This window comes from Danio rerio, chromosome 7, assembly GCF_052040795.2.
Source record: "Danio rerio strain M-AB ecotype USA chromosome 7, GRCz13ab, whole genome shotgun sequence".
In the NCBI taxonomy this organism is placed as follows: domain Eukaryota; kingdom Metazoa; phylum Chordata; class Actinopteri; order Cypriniformes; family Danionidae; genus Danio; species Danio rerio.
In genome coordinates, this window is record NC_141027.1 from 65,439,546 (window position 1) to 65,460,985 (window position 21,440).

The window sequence follows — 21,440 nt, forward strand, 5'->3', positions numbered from 1 at the left end:
AAAACAACCAATGTACACTTTTTAGTGAAATATAGGTGTCCTAATAGTGTTTTTAGCAGTGTGGGACACATATAAGACTGTTAACAGCTCAAAAAATGTGTTTTGGTGTTTTGTGACCCTTTAATAATATCTTAGATTTTTCAGGAAAGACCTGAGATTTTTTTTTTTTTTTTTTTTTTTTTTTTGGAGTAAGGAATAGTCTTAAAATGGGATCAACATCCTTTTTCCTATAGTAAACTACTGACAACTGAAACCAGGACATCAACAATCACTTCTGAAAACCTTGTAGTTTCATGACCTTCAGCACAAACTGTGAATCTCCATTTGACAACATTACTAGTTTACACATCACTATATTCTATGAAATACCAATTACTTTACTTTTTACAAAATGTCTGCCCATTCTAAAAAGCAAACACTGCACTCTTTCATTGAGCACAACTCAAGGACTTCAGTGCATGTAACCAAAATGTATGATAATTGATTGCATTCACTCTCCTGTTTAGACTCTCGTGTTTCTCCTTGACAATATAAGTGTCTGAGCTTGTCTAGATCTGAATGTGTTTCAGATATGCACATGACCGAAAGCAGCACACGGAGATATTTTGCTCTCCCGTTGATTATTTTAATGGAAATCCTTCTCTCTGGGTTTCATGGCAGCTTATCTGAAGGGAGTGTCTGACAGTGACTCTCTCACTTACAGCTCAGGCAACACAACACCTTTTACTGTGTGTCGCAGAAAAGCCCTGCAGCGGAACTGTGAGTAGAAGATAGCGAACGCATCCTGCCACTTACACACTCACACATGCATACGTACAGTTAATGTACAAGGCACTTCACTGTTTGACTGATAATGCAATGAGGTGCCATTGAAATCACACACTGAAAAACAGGGTGGAGGGGTGCATCTGTCTAGATCCAGGAGACTTGAAATTTGATGCAGTGAAGGGCTTTTTGGAGTATGAGAGAGGTGAAAAATTGATGCAGAGAGCAATTATGTGAGTGATGCATATGGAGCTTTCTGCGGAGCAGTTGGGAATCCAATCTTCTCTGTAAAATGACAGACTGATATCAAGGAGTAGTATTACACAGTATTTGTAATAAATAAACAAATTTTAATATGTTTGTATGTACTACTAAAATAACAATGACTATTATTATTATTATTATTTTTATTATTGTTATTATTATGATCCTCATGTGGTTGTTGTTTATTTCTAGAAATAATTTAGCAAATAACTGTTACGTAAAGTTCGGAGATAAAATTTACGTATTAATTTTTAAAAAGGGGTCTGAGTCTTCTTCTTCTCTGCGTGGGTTTATGACCCCTGGTGCCACAAAGTCTGTTCCTCTGTGACACCTTACTTATCTAGAGGTAAGCCAGAGATGGTTGCCCGAAACTTTAATTGAATGCCGTTGCCCCCCCTTTTCTCCTGAGACACACACACACACACACATCCGACACTGAAATGGACTCAGAAATCCTAAAAATTCAGTTTTAAAGTAAATGCTATGTGTTTGTAAACTTTGTATTTCATTTCTGACTTTTTTTTTTCATACATATCTCTTTTCAAGACACTAGACCAGCTAAGAAGGCCTGAATCATGTTTATGTACTTCTAACTGTATCATGTATGGTATCTATCTGCTGCTTACACAATCATACAGCTCATGATCTAGGAGGCATGATCATAATCCATATGGCTTACATTCTTTAACGCTCTGAGTTAATGTCTCTTCGCATGCTTTCGGGCAGACCCTTATTTTGCATATTAGCGGTCCAGAGACAAAGAAAATCTCCCGCTCAAACTTTGCCAGGAAACCATTGGTCAGTCCGTAGAAGACGGGTGTGACATGTCACCACAGTTATAACCCAGCTGCACGCACATCGCTGGGCAGAAGGTCTGAAAGAAGCTCCTCGCGAGGTGCCTCCCTTTGAGGGGGCAAACCGCAATTCTGCACCAGCGACCTGCAGCTCAAGCTCCACGCATCAAGAAGGACATCAAAGGACTCTATCCTCCAGCGCATCGGAAACTCGCAAAAAGAGAGAGACAGCACCACCCCCCCCTCCCCCCCAAAAAAAAATAAAATCCAGGTATTTTAGTTATGCGTTAAGCTGTGTGCCCCTGATCAAACAGGTGTTTTTATAATCTTGGTAAACCTTAATAGTGTGTGGAGCTGAGGTAGATTTTGGCATTCTTTTATCTAAACTCTTTATTTTCTTTGCTTGGTTTCTTTTCTACGTTTGTTCTATGCCTTTGTTATGTTTGTGCGTTTGTTTTTTATATGTCAGACTAGTCAATAAATCCCATTATAATCAAATGGATTGTATTGTTTGCCTCACAGAAAAAGTCACACTTAAATGATCGATTTTTGCTACAAGCTGTTAAGGTAATCAAAACTTATAAACTATTAATCTACTTCACAAGGAGTGGTTATAATTCCCTTTTTTAAATAAATGGATAATTACAGAGTCAGACGAGGTCTGGTAACATTTATTTGGTCCAATTAACAATGAGTTAATTCAGAATATTAATAATAATTCGTTATTATTGATAATTAATATTCATTATCTGAGAGTCCATAATCTGAGAGCAAATTTTGCTACATAACATTAATAACAATAAGGAAAACAATAAAAAATGTTGCTGATAATACATTAAATGAATGAATAAATAAATAAATAAATAAATAAATAAATAAATAAATAAATAAATAAATAAATAATAGTAATAGTAATAATAATAATAGAAATGAATGCATTGGGCCCTATCATACACCCGGTGCAATGTGGTGCAAGGCGCGGCGCAATACTTGTTTGCTAGTTTCAGCTTGGCGCAAGAGTCGTTTTGAGGCGTTGCGCCACGCTGTTTAATTAGCAAATGCATTAGCGCTCATATGTGTGCCTATAGGCGTTCTGGTCTAAAAAGGAAGGCGTTCCGAGGCGCACTGCAGGCGTGTTGCTACTTTGAGAAACTAAAACGATTTTTCATTAGATCAAAACAAACCCGGTCTAAACTCCGGCGCAGAGTTGCACCTCGCTTACACACTGCTTAATACGCACAAGAGAGCAATAGGCAAATATCTTTACATATGAAAAAAGTTAAATATTAAGGATATATATAGGATATAATAAGAATAGATATAGGATATAAATATAAATCATTAAAATATTACAAAACATATTATTTTCTAGCCTACATAAATATGAAAAATCACTGCTTCAGTCATGTCTTCATCTCGGGAGGCTTTTTCAGTTCATTCATAACAATTTGCTTTTGCATAATGTTATTATTATTAGCAGTATTATTTATTATATCCATATTTATATTTGTTTTATTAAAAACAAGCTTAGATTTGCCCACCTGTCAGGTTTTAGACCATATGGGGCACAGCATGTGTTTTAGGATATAACTCAGGTTTTTGAGCACACTTCGTTATTATTGTTCATTTATTCGTTTGCTGGAAATTAGAACTGAATTTAGAAATAGTTTTCAAACGAATATTTGCGCTTAACAAATGCAATTAATTATTTATAGACTAATTGATGTCTGTGCGTAAAGGTTTCCCTATCCAAGAGCGAAAGTGAAAGTGATCCATTATCTCTCATTCTCATGCAGTAGATGCTCTGTTTAGCAGTTTTCTGTTAAAAAACAAAAAAAAACAAAAAAACTTTTAACTGTTAACTGTTTGCTTGTGAAATGCTCATTTTTTTCCACTTAGACTTACTTTACGTCCTGTCAATAGTGAATGCACTCTTGGCGTGACGCAGCTGGCTCTTAAAGGGAATGGGAGATGACATTCTAATTGGTTTATTCTCAAAACACACCTATAACTCATTAAGAAAATAAACTCAACCCTTTTAGACCATGCGCCACGGCGCAAAGCAGATTTTCCCGTCCTTAAATTAGCAAAAATGCGTTCTGACACGCCTTGAAAGCGTTTGCGGCCTGCGTTTTGTGCTCTGCGCAAGGATCGTCAAAATAGAGCCCTGTGTCTCTAATTGTATTCACTTGTATGTTAAAATTGTAACAAAAAACAACAGCAACAGCAACAACAACAAATTAGCATACACATATTATTATTATTATTATTTTTATTATCATTATTATTATTATTATTATTGGCACAATCACTTGCAGGCTTGCAGATTGCTGTTAAACATGCAACATCACCCAGACTACACTTCTATCCCGTCATACAACTCAAACACACCTGTTCCGGATCACCAATGATTACACACTCACAGCTGGAAGCTGATCAAGGACTCGTTACACAGACTGTTTATACATCACACTTGCACACACATTGCTTAGTCTTGTTTGTCTGTAAAAACACAAAGTGCAATCCTGTCTAGTATTTCTGTGTTTATCCTTGCTTTGCTTTCTTGTCATTGACTCTTTCGACAGCTTCAGCAAAGAAACAGTTAAGCAAATTTGGGTATTAAACCCCACATTTTAGGGTAGTTGAGGCTTTAGGTGATTTAGTGAAGCAGTTAGAGCTCCAGAAAAGCTTTTAATCATGAACACTTTCAAAATAAATATGACTTGTTTTGGTCATAAAAAATAACATTATTAAAATAGTTCAAGTCTTAATTTTAGAGTATTTGTACGAAATCGGGCCACTTGCAGCACAATTACTTTGTGCACATGCACACTCTACTAGGTTACACGAGATACAGGTTTATTCCCGACCCTGTCAGTCAAACACAGATTTGCCAGGTCTCGAAATGCTTCTGAAATGACTGATGCTTTGTATCTCTTTAGTCACATGACCTGGGTGTTTCGGATCATGCTTTGATGCAGTGTTTCGAAACACCTGCACTTCAGGATCTCGACACTTTGTTGAAATGCAAGTTTTAAACCATCCATCTTTAGCCATTTGTAATTCTTATTTGTGAAGAAAAAAAGAACAGCTTGAACAGAACACACCATCAAGTATTTAGTGCCAGTTTTAGGTGAGGCCACAAGGTGCAAACAAGAGTGGTCAAACAAAGCATGCGAGGGACACAGAAAAAGACAGAGAAGACATTTGGAGAAAGAGCAAAAGATAGAGGTAATGACTAAAGAAGGAAAAGAATGAGACAGAGAATCAGAGGAGACAGGCCAAGAGAAAAATAAAGAAAAGAGAAGAGCACAGATGGTATCGGGCCTGTAAGCAGGATAAGGTTTCGCTGAGACAGTGAAGTGGAGGACAGGACCTCGTGAGTAATTGAAAATCAGACAGACAGGATGTGCTGCTTACCCTGGAGATAGATTGTTCTAAACAGGGACAAAACAAAGAGATGGTGGTGGATTTTTTTCTCTCTCTGTGAAATCCATCAGGTAATAACATGAAAAGCTTTTCTCTACACCATAAGAACTATGTTTGTTAATGAAGCGTTTGATGTTTTTTAATAAGGAATGATAAACAAATAGCTTCATCTAATTTTCAAATGAAATGGGAGCAATTTCACCATCCACAGGGACAGAAGATGGGAGATACAATGAAGCGCCACCAGGAAAGGCTGATGTTTCTTTGGCAGATATTTCTTTCTTACCTGTTCACCTGCCACTAAGATCTAATTTAAATTCCTTTCGTTTATTCATTAATTATTAAATATGTGAAAGAAATAGGGTTGGGTACTAAAACCCGGTGCCATACCTTTAGAACCGGTATGCACCGGACCGAATCAGCATATGAATTTCGATGGCTCACATCAGAAGCGCCGCTCGGTGATGCGCCACGCAGTGCCATGCATTTTAGAATTCACAAGTCAGTTGCTGTCTGCCCAGCCATGACTTAGGACACTGTTCATATTTCTGCCATGCCACAGAGCACCATCTGAATAGTTTCATTAAAAAAAAAAAACATGCAAATGTGCGCATCTGGTCTATGATACTATCAACTGTCATGTGCGCATCGTGCCGCGGCTCTGAGTGGCGCATTCGATGTGCATCGCCATTAAGGTTAAGGGTGCATCAAGGGCACACATAAGTATGCGTTGTGTCACACCATCTCTAAATATGTCATTCTAAACAGATTTGAGGGACATGGATGTCCTCGATGTCAGGCGTTTGTTCTTGTTGCTTATAAAAGGCAAAGCGTGCAGTATGGGGCATGCGGTGAGCGACTCCCTTCATCACCACGCATCATCGCATTCATCTAATTTGCTTAAACTAAGCATTCTACAGTATGGCTATATTTTAAAAGCAAGGATTCTGCCACACGAACATGCAGCAGAGGCTTTACAAAAGTTGCATGTAAGGGGGTAAACACATCAAACTTATGAAATGTGAGGGCTCATGGAATCAACTTAAAGGTAAGGAATGGACTGTCTTTGACATCTTGTGACATTATCTGGCACTTTAATGAGTACGTTTACATGGACACCAATACTTTGATTTTAATATGATTAAGACAATACTCTGATCATGAGTCTACCACGCAAACAGTGATTTTTGATTATCTTAAAGAACCACAGACAAACTGTGGAGGACATTGATGGATGTGTGTGCTTTAACATGTAACTGGGATTCATGAATGTAACATTCAAAAAGCAACATTCAAAACACCTCAATCATATTATTGTCTTATTCAGATTAAGGCAAATCATAAAATCACCAATGTCCATGTAAAAGTAGTCACGAGCCCCAAACCCAGAAAAAGATCATCCTGATTTTGATGACAGCCTTTCCACAGGTTAGTAGTAAGCTAATGTAATGTTAATAGCATAATGCAATCATATATATTTATACTGTTCAATTATATTGATTCAAATATATATATATATATATATATATATATATATATATATATATATATATATATATATATATATATATTTTTTTTTTTTTATTTATTTTTTTTTTTTATTTTTTTATTTTTCAAATTATTCTGTGGCTAAAAAGTATCGGTTCAGGCACTGTTTTGGCACCAGTACCATTTTAAAAGTATCGCTTTAGCACCGGTATTGAAATAACCCCAAACGATACCCAACCCTAGTAGGAATTAGCTCAACGTGAATTAAAGATTAATTTAAAGCAGTCTTTATAATAATTGACTTTATAAACTGAACAAACAAATCAACAACTGATCATTCAAACAGACATTTGACTTTAACTAAGGCTGTTCTGAAAGTCGCTAAGTTGGCAACACTGGTTGGCAGTGTATTGACTGAAGCACTCGCACCTCACATACAGTATATGCAGGATGGAAAGAATGTTCCATTATTTATGGGGGGCCCTGGTTTTGAAAAGTAGTAATAATGTTAACATCTTAACAGTTATAAACAGATTTTACAACATTAATTCATTCATTTTCTTTTCGACGTAGTCCCTTTATTAATTAGGGGTCACCACAGCGGAATGAACCACCAACTTAGCCAGCATATGTTTTACTCAGCGGATTCCCTTCCAGCTGCAACACATCACTGGGAAACATTCATACACACTCATTCACACACATACAATGACGGACAACTTAGCCTACCCAATTCACATGTACCACATGTCTTTGGACTGTGGGGGAAACCGGAGCAACCAGAGGAAACCCACGTGAACACAGGGAGAACATGCAAACTACACTGTAACAAACAAACACTGTATGTTAATGATTTATAACTAAACCTAATAAATTAGTATCGATCATAAACAGTGAAGTGTTAGCAAATTACTTACTAAAGACTTGTTAAGTATCAGTTCATAGTGTATCATGCATGTAATTGGGATGTTATTCTAAAGTTGCAGCTATTTTTCAATTATTAACCTAGTAAGTGATGCATAATTGCTTCAGAATAACGTCCCAATAACATACATTAGCTAATAACTAACACTTTACCATATATATTAACTTACACTTTACAGATCAGTTGTTCATAGTTTGTTAACCATCTACTGATACCAGTAAAACTTTGTAGAAAAGCAAATGGATGGAACAAGTTAAAGTGATATTTACAATATAAAATGTTTGTACCTTAACCTTGTTCCACTCAGGATTTTCTGTGAGCTGTTTTTTTTTTTTTTTTTTTTTTTACCAAAGAACCTCCACAGATGAAATGTTGAACAGAAACACACATACTAAGCCATCACATGGCAGAACGGCAGAATACAACAGAATACAAACCCATGAGGTTTATGCACTTTTTGTGCTAAACATGAAAACAAAATAAATACAAATTTCTTTCATTAGAAAAGTTCCACAAAAGTTCCACTGGTGTTATTAGATGGTAAAGAAACTATGCACAACTGATGAGTAAAGTGTGAGTATATATATTGGTTAAGTGTTAGTTATTAGCTTATGTATGTTATTGGAACGTTTGGTACTTTTTGGGACTTTTATTTAACAAGTCAAGTATAACTCATTAACTAACAGTTTATTAATGTACTTTTAACTAGTTATAATGGATAGTTGTTCTTAAGTGTTACCCTTTGTTACAAATTATTTCAAAATATGTATAATTTGTAATGCCATTCATTCATTCGGCTGAGTCTCTATTTCAGAGGTAGCCACAAAGGCATCTATTCCAACATATGTTTTACGCAGCAGATGTCCTTCCAGCTGGAACCCAGTGCTGGAAAACACCCATACACACACTAAGGCCAATTTAGTTTATTCAATTCACCTATACTGGATGACTTTGGATTGTGGGGGAAACCTAAGCACCTGGAAGAAACCCATATGAATAGGGAGAACATGCAAATTCCGACAGAAATGCCAATTGGCCTAGCTGAGGCTCGAACCAGCAACTATCTTGCTCCGTGGAGACCAAATTTGTAATGTTATTATTTATAATGCAGTAAATGGTTAAACATTTCTTTGTCTTCCATTATAAATAAACTGCAGTTTTGTTACTTTTTTAGGTACATTGCAAAAACATTAAATAGATTCAAACACAAACTAGGAATATGCCACAAGCAGTAGGTGTCTTATTTGCTACAATTGTCATGTTCTTTTTTTTTCTTTTTTTTTTTAATTATTCTGAAGCCCCTGCTGTACTTGCTAATTAGAGTATTAAACATATGCATGTTTCCCCATAGACCAGCCAGAACACTGAATAACAGCATTGCCATCCCACATTTCTGATTTCAACAATCTTCCAATTGTAAATGTGTTTGCTGGGTATGGTAAGAGGAAATTTTAGATAGAGATTTTGCTGACTTTGGCATAAATGTTTAACCTGAGGATATAACCGGGCCAGCTTCATCACCTTAGATGAAGAAAGTTCTGAGATAAATCAGCACAGATGGAGGCCAGGTAAAAGCCAATGATCGCCAGTAGCAGTCATTGACATGTCCCTGCCCTCACTTAAACACATGAAATACAGCTAAACACAGCACTTATAACCTTTATTCATTCCATCTTCAGGAGGTTTAGAATCACATCACCCATTTAATTATAACTCTGAGCTCACTGCACTTTGGTTCCTGAATCACATACTACTGTAGATCCACAAGTATAACTGTACATTCCACATTGTTTGCATCTAGAGTATTGCAATGTTAAATGTTTGCAGTTAGCAATGGCAAGCACTATTGGCATGAAATGCAGCTTATTTAAAGGGTCAATTACCCCCTTCAGTGTCAAAAATGTGTTGTTGTTGTTTTTTTTTTTTTGGTTTGTTTAACACAAAATATTACAGTTATTAAAAAAAATGAAAATCTGTAATCATTGACTTTAAAAGTATTTGTTTTCATGGAAATCAATGATTATAGGTTCCAATGTTTAACAGCTGCTGATCATGTGCATTCTACTACAAAGAAATGAAGATTCTAACAACTGTCATCCATAGCAGTCACTATGGTTACTACTAATGTTTGGGGCTAAGCCATAGAGAGAGATGGTTGAGACAACAGAAGTCCAAAATGTTGCATTGTCATCAGGTTAATTGGTGCTTTTGAAAGCACTTTTGGTTGGATTTAGAGAAGGAGGAGGGTGGGTCAGTCGATTGGTCAGTCATTCAGTCGACAGCAGTCTTTTGGTGGATTTACGTGAGAACAGCAAGCACAAAAGGCGCCCACAAGAGAAATTTTAGTTCTGAAAAGCCTAAACAGAGGCCTCAGGTGAATTTGCAAAAACTGCAAAAAAAAGAAAAAAAAAAAAGAAACGTACCTGCTGGGATGTATTTGGCGCTCTCCAGAAATGTATATAGGTAAACATTTTCAGAATGAGCCTGGGTTGCAAACAGTTCTAGGAAGTGCTTCATGATTAATTCAAATAAAGTTAGAGGTAATGTTAAAATTGACACAATCGTATTTTTAAAAACTTTGTAGCTTTTAAAAGTCCAAAACAAGCCATCTTCAGCAATAATTAAGCTGTTAGTGCTAACTTCCGGAAACTAGTGAAAGGCTCCATGAGCCACTGTTGCTGTTGAAAAAAATAAAATAAAAGCATTACATTGTAGTCAATAGCTGTGTCTCTTTTCAGAGTCTGCACCCTTCGAAGGATGCAGACTTTAAAGGTAAGCCCTTCGAAGTTCACACAGGCTGAACCGAGCATTTTGAAATGAGACGATCTAGTGGGACGGATCTCATCACCAACAGCTGCTGTTAATAAGCTGATAAAAAAAAATTGGAGGCAAAACAAGGTTTATAAAAGCTGGAAATATATTTCCTGTACACAAAAACATGTACACAAAAACATGTTAACTGTCTATAAAATCACTCTTTAGTAAGACATGTCATACTATTTTATTTATATATATTTTTTTTAACATGTGTTTAAATATCCACATAGAATCAACTTAATTCATACATTTAAACTGGAGGTTTCTTTTAAACGCGTCCTGCTGTTATCAGCGCACAATGAATCTTGGGACGTTTGAGGCCACGAAGGATTCACCAGTTGTGTCCTACATTACCTGGGAAACAAAGGATGCATTTGGAGGCTGCACATTAAGGAGCTTTCTAATTTGAAATGAGCGGAGGATGCAACCTTTGAAATGAGACACAGCTAATGAAGTTGTTGCAACTCTCTCTCTCTCTATGTCTCTGGTTTGGGGGGAGAGCATTTATTTCAAACTTGGATCCAAACTGACTGGAGCTTCCTGTGCATTTCAACTAATTCAATACACATTTACCTGCCAATAAGATTCAAGAATTTGAACACATTATGGAATAAAACATTGATAAAGCACTGTGTGTTGTACACCAGCCAGTTGGTCATTGCTTCATTGTAACTCAAAGTAATGAAAACAACAATAACATGGTGAACCTGACAAAGCACATATAAAAAATTGGCCATGGTGCACATTCAAGCTCGTTGAAGGTGCAGTCTCTTGCATGTGCACTTTGGATCACCAAGCAACAAACTGTCCTAACAAATAATTAAAATTAGTGGATTAAATAGCACATTGAAGCATTTTTTTTTCATTTAGTGTGAAAGACCTACAAGCCGCATAGATATTTTGCACGCTACCGAGAACATTCATTAACCATTTTAATCACACATAAAGGTAGTGATTCTAAGAAAGCACAAGGTTGGAGCTATACTGCTGTGGTAGTATTGAAAAAAATTAACTTCAGAAATAAAAGATCAAAAAAGTGAATGGGCAATGTTTCACTTAGATATCAGTGAAATGTTTTAACAACTCTTGAGTGAACTCTTTCTTTTTGAAGACAATAACTTTAACATGGTGCACTTTCAGATTTAAAACTCGGCTGGATGTTTTCATTCATTTAGAGCTGTATCATGGCATGAAAGGTAATTTTTAAAAAATCCATCATAGGGGCTCTTGAATGCCTACAACACACCTGAATACAATTGATTTGTATTTAATTTTAACTGTGGTGGTAATGGAAAAGATTCAGTAATAGAGTGCATTTTTGGCAAATTATTCCTCTCCCCCATGCATTTTAATAAAAAAGGAAGCTCACAAATACAGTTAAAGTTTAACTTGCTCCATCAGCTTGGTTCTCAACACCCCTATAAAACTTGTGCTCTTTACCTGCATTATCATTGAAGAAATATGCATAGAGCTACATAGCTCAAAGGTTAGTGAACAGTTGTTTATTTTTAATTTTTTTAACTTTCCAGCAATTCTACATCAGATTAAAGAGTCAAGAAACCCGAGAGTACTTTTTTGAGATTTTAACAGATTTGTGTGTGTTGAGCATCAGTTAAGACAATTTTAGCACCTGTTAGCTTTACTTGTGGGGAAAACTGGATGATTTTGTGATTTTGTCAGCTAATTTCATCTTCCGGGTTTAAAATTATTTTTTGGGGCGGGATCAAAATCGGTCACCTAGCGCAAAACTGCAAGTGCGAAGATGACGAGTCAGTTTCTCATTATTATTCATAGTGGAGTTTTTTTTTTTTTCTCCTATTAGAAGAGTCTGCATCTTAATTATTTATGACTGCGCATGCTTTCCAAAAGCAAGACAGACCTGCCAGTGCCAAGCTGTGAGACCCTGTGTTGATGACTGGGTGGGGCCGCATCTGTGGACCCACGTCACAAAGTATCTAGCTGTTCATGAATGGTTGTATGTGTTTTTTTCATGATCCACGGGGTTTGTTGCACGTTTTTCACTGCAATTCTGTCAAGGCTGATACAGCAAAGCTGTGTCTGTTTATTGGAAGAGCAGTACGAGAATTGGACAATGGCGGAATTTTTCTTTTATAAGTGGAGTTTGTTTACATTTAGACACATAGCCATGCAGCTGTGTTCCCCTAAATCCTTCAGATTACCAGCAGGGCTAATGGTTGAAATAGGCAGGGCAAGAGACCTGCTGCACTGAGCCTGCATTCAGATTCGGGTATTGAGAGAGAAGTCCTCATTTATAGTGTTTATATGAACACGATTATCTTTATAATGATATAAATTGTTGTTGTGTAAAATATGAAATTACAAATGACAAATGTAAAACAAAGGTTTGTGTCTCATTTTGTGAGCTAACTGACAACAGTTGTTTGCTCACCTCCTTCTCAGTTCTGCTGGCCACGCCCACTCCTGCTTCTGCTTGCGGAGCTCCATGCCCATTATGATTTTAAAAAATTCTGAGGTAGACTTGAACCAAAAGTGGGGGGTTTGCTGTTTTCCATTGTGTATATTGCCACAATAAATAGATTTTATAAAATGTACAACAATTGGAACAAAGTAAAAAAAAAAATAAATAAATAAAATATATATATATATATATATACACTGTTAGACATTTCAAAGGGTTTTTACAGTAACTTACTGGCAACACTGTTGCCAGTAAGTTACTGTATTTTAGATTTACAGTATACAACTGTAAATCCGTTTACAGCATGTTACTGTAGTGTCTGAAAATGGTTAACTACTGTAAAAACCTAAGTTAACAGTTAGCTACTGTAAACCTTTTAATTTTGTCCTAAATATTTTATAATATAATTTTATTAATATTATTTTAATACTATAGACCTAAAAAAGACACAATTACAAAATATTAACAAAATAAACACTCTTTATTTAAAACATTGGAGATGCTTAAAACAAGCTTAAAAATGTGTAAAAACATTACATTTCAATCATTCAAAATATTTTATTTTAAGGAAAAAAAACATTGAAAATGACAAAGCACATTAACATACATGTACAAAACTAATTTAAGTGTCTGACCTGCATATTGTTGAGAAAAAAAAAACCAATTGTACTAAGTACTACTGACATTAAACCAGACACAATTACAAAATATTCCATTCTTTAAAACATTAATAATGCTTAAAGCATTTAAGGAAAATGTGTGAAAATTACATTAAGAATCAACACATTAAGAAATCAACACATTAAAAATAAATAAATCACACAAAGCACTAGAACATACATGTACAATAAAAATTTAAACTTCTGAATTGCATATTGTTGGAAAAATAAATATTTGTAACTATTAGCCGACTCAGAAACAACCCAACTTTAAAATATTACTAGTTCTGGTGTCAAATGCTCAACAAGGTCTGAATTCACATGTTCAAATGCAATTCATCTTTATTTCTATTGCACTTTTACAATGTAGATCAATGATGTCAAAGCAGCTTAACATAGAAGTTCTTGTAAATTGAAGCTGCTTCAGTCCAGTTTTCAGAATTGAAGCAGTAAATGTCACTGCTGAAAGTCCAAACACTGAAGAGCAAATCCACCGATCCACCAATCGTAGCCAAGTGATCCAGTGGCGACAGTGGCATGGAACAAACTTCACCAACTGACGAAAGTGTAGAATAAAATCCCTTGAGAGATACCAGGCTCAGTTGGGCACGACCAGTTCTCCTCTAGCCAAACTTGTGCAAGGCCGCAGTCTAGGCACCAGAGGCTTGAAAGTTCACCAGCGGGTGGTCAGGCTGGCCCATTGGATCAATGCGGAAACTCATTGATCACGTGTGTCTTTTAGGATTCACTCCTCCATGACCACCACAGCATCTGGTCAGGATTTGGCCCAGTCCAGGATTATGAAGAACTCTGGATAAGGACAAACAGACTAACATAAGCATAGAAGAAGCTTGTTTAAAAAAAATAAATCATATACTGGTTAATTATTTTGAAGCATGGCAGCTGGGTTGGGGTAGTTTTCAGCTGGTACTGAGCAACTGGCTCCTGCTCATAACCTGCTCACTACCATGTTTAAAAGATAACTAACCAGAATGTCCTGTTTATTTTTTTCCCTAACAAGGTTTTACAAAAACATTGTAGCATTTGTGATGGGTTGATTCACTGCAGGACATATTAGACTATTTGTTTTATGTATTCCTAATAAACTAAAACTGACTGAATACTGATAAAACTATTGAGAGTGTCTCACCTAATCCAAGTTCTCAGTTAGCTGGTGAAAGAAGGATAACTCACTGTTGTTCATGGTTGTCATTCTCTTCAGTACTTCTCCTGCTATCTTCTGGCTCACTCTGGTTGTTGCTGTGCATTTTGTTTCATCCTCTGGAATTATTTATACAAAAAATTGTATTATTTTATTTATTACAAAATATTTAGGCAACATGAAATGGGGAAAAAGACATTTAATACATAGACAAATGCATGTATCCCAATACTAAATATTGTATTTTGAAATGTCTGACCCATGACAGACCTCAATCTGCTCAAAAATATTATAAACAAAGATGAAAAAAAAAAACCTACTAAATGGTTTAATAAAAAAGGGAAAACGATTTTTTTATTTAGCTAGCAACTAAACATGTGACACATTTTGTATTAAAAGTAACGTTAATATATTGATAAACAAATAGATGTACAGTACTTACTGTTGTATGAGGTCCAGTTTGCACAGGCAGGCTCCCAGTATTCTATATTGAGACCATAAAAAAGCCAAAAATACAGATAAGAATACCATGCTACAATCCACAACCTCCACACAACTTTTTTTTTATTTGTTTACCTAGGTTGCTTACTGGTCTTGCTTATTTTTTAAGCATAAGGCTGTGCTGATCAAGATGTTCCTCTGAAATGCTGTTTGTTTCTTCAGACAAAACCTGCTGCTGTGCCAGTGCCATATCTAAACAGAAAAAAATATAATGGTAACAATTATGTTAAACCAAATGTCAAGAGTTGTGATAAAAAAATAATTAGCAAACAATAAATAGCAAAAAGGTGGTTATTAGCATAATGCATAGAGGTAAAATTGGTTTTATATTAGCAGATTCAGACTTCCCCCTTAATAATTTAATTTCATAAAAGTATTATTTGCAAACTCTAAATAGCGAAATCATTTTAGCAGCTAATGACTATCAAAGTACAACATGCTCACGGTCAAATAAACAGTGTTAATGTTGATTTCAAGTCATACTGGCATGCTAATTCTGATCGAATATTCAAAGTAACATGGTAAACAGTATAGAGTCTTCTAAACGAATGAATGTGCGAATATAAAACCAACTTTACCTCTATGCATATTGTATAGATTTACGTTAACGTTCTTATAGGTTACGTCGCGATGTTATTTTCTCAAGCTAACGTTATAAGTTACTCTAAACCAGAGAAAAATAAGTTCACAACATCTAATATATATAGTATAAATCAATATAAGTTAAACGTTGCACGTTAAAATGAGTTTGAGTCCAATTCAGTATAAACTTAGCTCAGTTTAGCTAACAGTTAACATTACCATTTTAAGATCGCTTCAGCCAATGTTGCCGAGCAAACAAATGCTAATAGAGGTGCTCAAATCAATGTCGAGTGTTGTCAGCACAGACAGACGTGCTTTTACCTGGATTATTTGTTGGTCTTTCATTCATATTCTTCTGGGGGAAAACACTCTCTGCCGGACCGTTGTCTCGTGCTAAGTGTCCTCCATACCTCTGGTTCCCCTAAACCAAAACCCGCTGCAACACCGGTTCCTATGTAAATAAATAAAAAGATATGACGAGAACAATGGCTAATAGTCATAAACAGTCTTATTTAAAGTAATAGTAGTGTTAATGTAATAAATTAAATAAAGGTAACATCTTAATAGATGATATATTTCTCAAATGGGCGAAATAACGCCAAGCCAGAGAAAATAATAATAGCCAACTTTATACTTTACTTTGTTCTATTCTCGTCCACAAAACATTCTGTAAAATGAAACACTGCCTCAGCTTACCAGAGTAAAGTTTGTTAAATCCAGTATGTTCTTCAGGCACACTAATAAATTGTCCTCCAGAATTGCTCCAGGGTCCTCAGGCAAAATGTGGTGCAGAGTAGTCGAATCGCCGCAAGGTGGCGTTGAAGCAGTTGTGGAAAATACAGTATAATACAGGAATTTTTACAAATACAGTACATCGCTGTATATGTTGTTCGACATCACACTAAATTCCCATAATGCAACGGTAAATACAGTTATTTACCGTAAAAGGAATTTGCAGTATTACACTGGGTGAAATACAGTAAATAACTGTGTAATTTACAGAAATGTCTAACAGTGTATATATATATATATATATATATATATATATATATATATATATATATATATATATATATATATATATATATATATAAAACTTAAAATCTAGGAGAATGTGAATATAGCACTCGTGAGGAGAGACAGTACATAAAATCCAGAATGTTAAATTAATTATTTTATTACATTAATATGCTATTGGTTTTCATTTATACTTTAACAACTAACTTAAAGGTGCAGTAGGTGATTGTCTTCAGAAACATTTTTTGTTGTGCTGGTTGAAAGTCTCTTCACATTCCAATAGTATTGCTTAAAGTAAGTGATCTAAATGTATTTATATGTATTTTTTATATTCTGGGTAAGGCATAAAAAAAAAATGTTTATGCAATTAAATTGAGTCAGGCTGACATAAGCAAATGCAGACTTGAACAATTGCGCAACTGTTTGTACACAGCTCTGTCTGTGTATTTATCTGTGTATTTTGCATTCATGAGAGAGAGAGAGAGAGAGAGAGAGAGAGAGAGAGAGTGCGTGATTCGTAAAAACCTGCTGAATCAAAACTTTTTAAAAACCTGAATCAATATTGGAGTTACCTTTGTACGCTGGAGAAAGGACACCATGACTGAAGTATTTCTTTTAGACAGGTAATGTTCTGTTTTAAAACAATTTATGCTTCACACAAAACTGATGTAGATGTTGTTGTTATTGGTTAATTTTTGATCAATGATGACCTGTGATGCTGTGCTTATATTGTTTACTATGCTACTCAGAATATTTGTTCTGAAATAGCATGTCAGTTGGGCTTAGTAATGAGTGTTGTTGTGTTTGTCATGTTGTACAACGTAAGTAGGCTACTTAGAATTATTTGACAACGTCATCACTGGCAACGCAAACAAACTAAAAGCCTACTTTTGATTTACCTGTCACGTCATTTCAAGTGACGTGACAGGTGCAGGTGTCAATTGTAAAATGACATCACTTGCATAGGAAGCGTGTCTGCCTAAGCTTGCAAGCCTGAAGATGCAAGTTCAACTCTGCAGCCAGACCCTTCTCAAGCTGTTAGCATTGTGGAAGATCACCTACTGCACCTTTAAACTTGCTGCTTCTTGTTTTATTTTTTTGTACAAATATGTAGTGATCACATTTGTTTGTGTTTTAACCTTTTATCATTCTAGTGCTCTACCCACGCCATTAGTTATTCCTGAATTCAGGAATGCCAAGGGGTAAAATCAAACAATACACATCAGTTCGCACTGCATATCATGAGCTTACATAATTGATCAGAAATGTGATATGTTCTTAAACATGACACATATAACAAATCCATATGTTCCGACACAGCTATGATCACTTACCTATGTGAACTTGTTGCATAAATGCTTTCAATCTCTTATAAAATGTTGGCTGTTCACTGTTCATCTAGAGAAGCTAATTGGAACATTTAGATCATATATCCTTATGCTGAAACTCTCAATAGTGGTACACGTATTTCAGTGTATATATATATATATATATATATATATATATATATATATATATATATATATATATATATATATATATATATATATTTTTTTTTTTCTATTAATGCACTAACTCTACATTAATAGATATTAGTAAGCAGTTTATTACTACAGCTACAAATGCTGTATTCTTAATTTAATATAAATGTGCTTAATGATTGTATTTTTTATACTTTAATAATGATTCATTTTTCATAACCAAACTAAGTATTTCGCAAACCAGTTACTTAATAGTGGTTGGTATTTATGAGGCATTTTCAAAGCATAAATAGTCCTCAGTTTAGGTTAGGTCACAAAACTGCATGGAGCTGTGTTAATAAAACATTTATTAGCACACAGAGCAAATATTAAAATATGCCTGAATAATATATAAATGCTAATTTGAATAGTTTAATAATCATTTAGCTACTCATTATGAATGACCTTAAAAACAACATAACTGCTTTGTAAATACTGCAATACTTAGCCCCAATCCCAGTTCTACTACCCTTAGCTCTTTCCCTTACCACTACCCCTCGTTTTGCGCGTTCCCACAACATTCTGACACTCGATGACAAAAGTCTAGTGGCTGAAAATGAGTTTTTTACAGCATCTGCTTTAATTCTAATGTTGTTTTTTCCATGCTTGGACACATCACCACCATGCGATTTGGCTCCACAAACTTTCCATGCAACCTCTTAAAGTTTTGGGACCACAGAAACTGCAATAACTTCCGCAAACCAACTCTCAGCAGAGTCCTTCACTTCGGTAAACCCAGGAAGACTGCCACTCAACTAAATCACAAAGACGTCACTGAAGCGAGTCACCAACCAATCAGGAGGGCCGTGTTTCCCCGAGGCCAGCCCGGCAAGAGAAACTCAAGACTTCAGCAAAAGTGCAAGTACCACAAACTAATGTTGTATCTTGCTGATGTGGTGCACAATTGATCTTAAGCAGTTAAAGATAAGCCATATCTCTGCTTTTTGTGGTTTCTCAGGTGTGATTCCAAGATTTAGTAAGAAGTATTAGAATTAAATTGGGATGGTTGTTCAACTCATCTTGCATCCTCTGATCTGCCTCTTTGTGTATGTGTAAATGTGTGTGTGCCTTTGTTTGTTGTTTGTTTATACTTACTAAGTTTCATGCATCATAGTTGCAGCTCAATAAATCTTTGTTCTTATTTTTTAAGAACTGTGCTCGTGTTTATGTGCTTTTAAGTCATTGCCTCGAGCTGTAGATTTTGGTACCTTGCTAAAAGTTAACCCAATACTGTGTTATGTTATTATTGTTGGCCACGGAAATAATATAAACAAGATTGGTGATATACAATGTTTTCTGTTTGCTGGACAAATGGTAAATAAAATGTGTAAAACTTTTAATCTGATTCAGTCTGACTCAATGGAGTCAAAGCAATCATTTAAATACTTAGAGTCAATTCCTCAAAATAAGCTAATAAATCCCTGATCAATATTTAACTGTGGGTTGATCCCTACACTAATAATGAAAAAATAAATTAATAAACAAACAAACAAACAAATAAATAAATAAATAAATAAATAAATAAATAAATAAATAAATAAATAACAAAGTAAGTAAGTACAATTAAGCACATTATACATGTCAGTATATGTTATACATTATACATGCCATTCGCGCACATGCTGTTCTCGGGTAAAGCCTCTGGAGGCTGCTGTCCGACTGACTGACTGAATGATTGACTGGGCAGCTGGCCAATTGGCAGACTAGAGTCGGCGAGGTTTCTGTTTTTGTATATTACAGTTCAGTGTTTTCATGTAACTTCCTGTCACATTTATTTACCTGTATTATCTTGTCAATCTGTGAGTTAATTGTCTCCACCCCCTCGTCAGCTTGTTTAGTTAATTGTTTCCTCGTGTATTTATACCCTGTTCTGTTATTAATAATAATATTAATAATAATATTATTAATAATAATAATAAAAATAATAATAGTTTATTACATTTATTTATGGAGACTCAAAGCACTTTACACATTTTTGGGAGGAATTTCCTCATCCACCATCAGTTTGCAGCACCCACCGGAATGCGCGACAGCAGCCATATTGCTTCAGACTGCACACCACACACCAGCTGATTGGTGGAAGGGAGACCGAGTGATGAAGCCAATTATGAAATAGGGATGGTTAGGGTTAAACCCCTACTCTTTTCAAGGGACATCCTGGCATTTTTAATGACCACAGAGAGTCAAAAAGTACAAAAGTCAGCACTCACTGAGCAGTATATTATCCCCATCAATATAAGCCCCCTGTTGGTCTTACTAACACCACTTCTGGAAGCAACTTAGCTTTCCCATGTGGTCTCCCATTCAGGTACTGACCGGCGACAGCACTGGTTAGCTTCGGTGGGCGGCCATGTGAATGTTGCAGAGAGATAGCTGCTAGTTAAACTGTTAGCCCTTCATTGTAAATTGTTTAAGTCACTCGCATGATGTCTGCGTGTTTCGTTCATTGTTTTGTCTTAGTTAGTTTAATTCAGGTGTGACCAACCCTGTTCCTGCAGATTGACCTTCCTGCAGATTTCAGTTGAACCCATATCAAACACACCTGCCTGTATTTAGTCCTGCCTGAAGTGCTGTTCAGGTCCTAATTAATTGGTTCAGGTTTGTTTGATCAGGGTTGAAGCTCAAGTTTGCAGGAAGGTCGATCTCCAGGAACAGGGTTGAGCACCACTGGTATAATTAAATATGTATTGGCTTATCTGGATCCTAACCTCTGTTTCCTGCACTACACCAGACGAGGCATTTGTTACTACATTGTTATTGTATTTCATTTTACAACATAGGTTATTTTAGATATTCAATCAATAATTAAATAAATCCAGAGACAGAGAGAGCAGAATATGATTTTATGTGTCTATGAGTGGCACATGGTTCCTGAATAGTGTAAATGTAAACATGATATAGTGGATTTATTTTTCTATTTTTATTTAAATCGATTTAATGGTTTACCCATAGAAAAGAAACAAACAGAAAAGGGGTAAATGCTAAACTTGTGTTGCATGTTATTATTCTAGTGTTGAGGGCCAAAGGTTTAATGAAAAGGATTTTATTACTTAATGCATTAAAGTTCAGTAACATAG

General features: G+C 35.5%; 1 protein-coding gene and 1 long non-coding RNA gene across 5 annotated transcripts in view; one reads left to right on the top strand and one right to left on the bottom strand.

Annotated features, from left to right (window-relative positions):
- LOC147843244 (uncharacterized) overlaps window positions 1–21,440 on the top strand; it is a 1,033,179-nt gene that overhangs the window by 444,291 nt on the left and 567,448 nt on the right. The gene's annotated exons all lie outside the window — the stretch shown is intronic.
- LOC147843247 (uncharacterized) lies at window positions 13,385–16,228 on the bottom strand. Of its 3 annotated transcripts, none has more exons than XR_015496410.1 (5): window positions 16,148–16,228; window positions 15,333–15,436; window positions 15,186–15,227; window positions 14,776–14,862; window positions 13,385–14,391 (listed from the first exon to the last, which is right to left on the bottom strand). It is a non-coding gene; the product is annotated as an uncharacterized LOC147843247 (long non-coding RNA). The 3 variants fall into 3 exon arrangements; XR_015496411.1 differs by having other exon boundaries at window positions 15,320–15,436; XR_015944721.1 differs by having other exon boundaries at window positions 13,913–14,391; window positions 14,732–14,862.